Consider the following 5,803-nt stretch of genomic DNA (forward strand, 5'->3'; position numbering starts at 1 on the left):
AACACCGGTTCAAATCAAACTACTACCGGTTAAACACAGTGCGACTATGAAAGACATGAACTAGTCAATCTTCTTAGCTTTCCACACAACCTACTTCCTCATTTCCATTTTGTCCTTATGCATAAATAGATAATCTCTCATCAGAAATGTAATAAATTACTAGTATAACATGATTCACCGCTTAACAGAGAACAACAAAGCGTCACATGAAAGAGGCATCACACATGACACACATATTTTTCATGTGGAAACCCAACTCGGAAAAACCACGGTGGGAATGAATACCCACAAGCTATTTTTGAACTCTTTAGAAGTCCACTCTATTAGGAGCCTAGTCCAGTTAAAGACTGTTACAATAGGCTCTGTTAGGAACCGATCCTGTTAGGGATCACCCGGTTAAGGGATGGCTAGAATACCCGGTTAAGGGTTAAACCCTGTTAGGGGCTACCTTGTCAAAGGATTTTATGAACTCAATGGCTTTGAGTCACCCTATTAAAGGATTTACAGCAAGCTAGTTAAAGCTACCCGGTTAAGGGATTTTACAATTGTTGAAGTAATTAAAGATCAACAGGTATTACAATGATCTGGTAATAGCACTCAATGCCAATGCAGATCCGCTTTAGTTCCTTCCTTTGGCACACACACTATGCAGGTATCAATCCTCTCAACTGGTCTGGCAAGAATCACGTATCTCTGCACTTAGATACACACACAACATTTGCCAACAATATCAACATGAAACATAACATCAACCTTATAGAACACAGATAGGTTGGCAGCATAAATCCTAAACCCTAAATACTTAGGTTAAGAAATTGATCGGTTCAACCCTGACCATTAAGCACTTTGTATTTGAATACAACGGTCTTGAACAGATCTCAAGACATTCTCCATCGTTCATTCTTCACCGCTTCATGGAGGCGATAACCCATCATGCGTTCTCCATCATTTGCAAAGACTTCACACATTCCCGAGGTAGATAGGATCAATCTCCTTCATGCAAGATCCTTCACATGCACGAGACTGACGTGGCAACATGATGTGATCTCCATTACAATGATAACTCATCACATAATGTCATCGGTTGAGTCACACAGGCTTGGAACACTTCAACCGGAAACCCTAAAGCTAAGACTACCAACCGATAGTCCTACCGCATTCCATGTACCAGTTCTTGTTCTAACATACCAGTTTCGGTTCACAATAGCATACTGGTTCACTTGGACAAGCATACCGCTTTACTTATTGCACATATACCGGTTTACACCGCCATACCGGTTCTCTTTACCAGTTGCTTAACTTCAATATATCGGTTCACTTCTTAGCATATTGACATCAATGACAACATACAATATCATCATGTCATCATACTCTTGCACATATGCCAATACCTTCTATTCTATTTTTTTTAATGTGTAATAACAGTCTTATTTATGCTAGTTTCAAACTATAATTCCTCCTAGTTTTGGGCTTATCTTAACCATCATTGATCGTTTCTTGTGCCAACTACACAACATGTCCAAGTTACCATAACATGTGGCAAATTGAATTTACCACGTATAACAGTCCATATTCAACCCAATGACTTAACTCACTGTTAATAGTAGTTGATATCATTGTTTTGGCTTTGCATCCCTCTTAACACACTGTTAACAGCTATGAATATCATTGCTTTTGGCTTTACATCTCCCTTCACATGGACTTGGAACCCTTTAATATTGCCACATAATATATTGACTACAGTTCGGTTATATCAGTCTAATGACTGCACTTTGCATTCATCATTTGATGCCAATGATGCATAGTATTAAACATGAATTGTTAAAATTTTAACTCAAACTCTGCTTGTTATATTCATAGAGAAGTCCGTGATCAAATCAAATTCGAAATGTTTGTTGCATGAGTCGATATCATTATTGACTTCCCCCCCTTAAATCATATTTTTCTATGATTCATAATTAATATTGTTTCCTTAGCAAGTACTTACCAAGTCTTAGTGGTATTTACATCATACCAAGTCGACTTCCTTATATCATGCAATATGATTAGGTATTACTAACAACATGTTATTCAAAAATCTCGCCACCTTTATAATATATATATATATATATATGAAAAATATGAACATAAAGATTATGTATATGTACATAATTTCAAAAAGTAAAGTAATCAAATTTATGAGTAAACCAATATAATGATATGTATATTATAATTACCTACGTGTATATATATATATATATATATATATATATATATTAATAAAACTTGTAAACAAAATAATATATATAGTTTCACCAAATCACACATATCTACACAAAATAACTAAAAAATTTACAATCAATATTCATATTTAATCTCCCTTTAACAACAAATCTTTCTTTAAAATAAAGCATATCATTTGCAAGCACTCATGCAAATTCGAATTTTAAATCAATCACAAGATCAAATCATACACTATCATATACACATTTATATGTTCTAATAGTGGTATGTGAGATTCCCATCCACTCTAAAGAAGTCTAAGAGCTAAAACAACTCTACCTGAACCATGTCCTCACGTTCACCTGTTCCTACATTCACTTGCACTCAATTTCTCATTAGCAATGACGATCCCAATTTTGTAATAAAAATAATACTGATCAATCAATTGTATGTAAACTATTTCATTGCATTTAACTCTTATTTCATTATCATCTATTTCACTAAAAATTCTATTTCCATTTCATTTAAATTTCATAAAAGAAAAATAAGCATTATTTTTCTAATAAATAATTATAGATAAATATGGTTCGTGACATATAAGGCTTATCATTCTTTTCAATCTTCTCATATCTATCATACTTATCAGATCTATCATGCCTTTCAAATTTATCATGCTGATCATATCTAGACATTCTCTCAGAGCACCTAGAAGCAAAATGTCCTATCTTATTACAAGAGAAACATTTCAAAGGTAACTTTCCATCATACTTATCGTCTCCCTTAGGAAATCTATGAGCAATAAGGGCTTCAAGATCATCCAACTCTCTTTCTTGCTCTTCCATCTCTATCTTTTCTCTTTCATATTTGGAAACCCAACATGAACTTTCTACCATATCATACTTCTGCTTCGCAGATTCAAAGGCTCTAAATGCAGTCTCAGATTTACCATGTGATTATCCAAATTCACTCAACTCAAATGTAACAAGTTTTCCAACCAACATGTCTCTTGTCACTGTATTCACAATCTGGATTTCATCAATAGCAACTACTTTATGCTTGTAAGTAGTAGGCAATGATATCAACCCTTTGGCAACAATCTCATCTTCTTCAAGAGTTCCACTGGCATATTTGATGTTCATAACAATCTCATTCACCTTAGCCATAAAGGATGTTATATTTTCATCTTCTCCCATCTTCAATGCCTCATACTTCCCTTTCAAACTCTGCAACTTAGCTACTTTGATTTAAGCATCTCCTTCATATAAGGTCTCTAACTTCTTCAAGATCTCATGTGCAGTCTTCAAACCCATCACATTTGTCATCTCTAAATCGGTCAAGGCACTCACCAATGCTTCCTTAGCTATTATGTTATGTTCAACATCCTTGTTCTCAACAACAGTAACCGGTCTATTCAGAGGAACATTGTAGACATTCTTTGTAATCTTCTAATACTCATCTCCAAGACACTTCAGGTGAACTTTCATCTGGTCCTTCCACACAGTGTAATTGCTTCCATCAAATCTAAGACTCTCCTTCTTGAACACATAAGTTGCCATCCTGGATCTCCTCAAGTGGTCAAGCTTCTTTTGGAGGATCTAGCTTTGATACTAATTGTTGGGAACAACAATTAAGGAAAACCAAGAGGGGGGCTGAATCAGTTTTCACTGGACTAAAAAAATTAAGCACGATCTAAAATCTAATCAACTGGAGTAAGAATAAAGATAAAGACAATAACAACAACACACATAACACCAAGATTTTTGACGTGGAAAACCCGATTAAGGGAAAAACCACGGTGGGAACCTACCCACAATAAGATGATACTCTATAGTAGTATGTGTAAATATTACAATGGGGAATGTGCATGCATTCAGGCACACTGCCTAGAGCTCACTACTCAAAATATGATGACCCTTCTCCAACCCTCAGGGAAAGTTCACTACCTTACAATAATGTTCAGACTACAATCCGGATTACATGAACTGCAAAGATAGCATATGCTAATGCCTGATGACAGTTTTGGTTAAGCTCATTTGTCTTCCCTATAACAATCTCTTCTCAACACACCATACCGAAGGATAAATTCTCTTATGCTCACATACATCACTCTCTAGTAATGCAAACACCACATCGACACCCAAATTACACGAATATAACACCTATTTATGCAAATCATCAACCTTGACTACAAGGTTAGCCAAACCCTCAACCCTCAATTACAAAATTACATCACACGATACATAAATCAACCACTAGATCAATACAATTCCATAGATGACATAGCATGACCCTAAACCAAATCTCCAAACATGCATCACCACCGAAAATCTTGCCAAGGTCAACTGCAACACGCAACACCACCAGAAATACCACAAAACATGAATAATATCACCAAATCAATAAAATCACCAATGCCATGCACATGGATCAATGTGGACAACCAAAACAAAGGAAACAATCAAGAAACACCAACAAGCATATTAGAACCATCCACAATAGTTGCACCATCACCACTTAATCAAATCTTCATCAATCAACACGCTAGCACTCAATAACATTCATTAGCAACAATTCAGACTAGAAAGATAAATTGTGGAGCACAAAATCAAGAACCATCTGAAATGTAGATACACATAAATATCCAAAACACTTTCCCAAATCTGCAACCGAAGAACAACAAATCAAATACCAAACTCTGCCAACCATAGAGCACATAAGAACAACCTTCATAACGAAATTCACAAATTGACAAAATCACCTCCTAGCATAATGGAATCAATAAAGAATGAGGTATCTCTAGTTGATTCTACATCCCAAATAGATAAACCAACCAGATCAACTCAATGCAATCATTAGAGCACTAAACACAGGAATATGTTGACATCAATGACAACAACATATCCTAGCAGCAGCAATATCCAACACCACCAACTCTAAAATCCAACACAATCACCTTGATTATATGGGTAAAGAGTGATGTAGTATGAGAAACTACCATTGATACAAAAAATTAAATTCCTAAGTCAAATATTAAATGGCTAGATAACTAAAAGTAAATGAGGTGAAAATGGCCACATTATAGCTAACTTCAAGAATGCCACCAAAGACCTAAATTAACCTCCCATGTACATAGGTCCCCACTAATGAAAGTTAGGAGCACCCTTATTTACATTAACACCCCCCTTAAGTGAAACTTAGGGAGATGAAATTATTATGCAAATGATGCAAGATGCATGGATGGGTCCCAATTACTAGGCTATGTTAGGTGCCCATGTACAAATGATCTCTCACAAATGGAGAAGAGGAGAAAAACTACTTGGGAAAAAAACCCTCCCCAAAATAGAGAACAAAAATGAAGATCATGTAAAAGTGATAGAATGAGTGATGCATGGAGATTTCATTAATACTCCCAAGAACTACACTCATCACAAAGATACAATTAATATCCCTACCATTAAAGAGAATGGGAGAGACTAAGAATCTCCCCATAATGAATAATCTATTGCAAAAATCGTAAGTCTCTGAAGGAAAAATGTGGTCCAATTCTTACAAACAACTTGTATCCCCTTAGGAAGAAACAAAATCAAGTACAAATGTAGAA

This window comes from Cryptomeria japonica, chromosome 2, assembly GCF_030272615.1.
Source record: "Cryptomeria japonica chromosome 2, Sugi_1.0, whole genome shotgun sequence".
Classification (NCBI taxonomy): domain Eukaryota; kingdom Viridiplantae; phylum Streptophyta; class Pinopsida; order Cupressales; family Cupressaceae; genus Cryptomeria; species Cryptomeria japonica.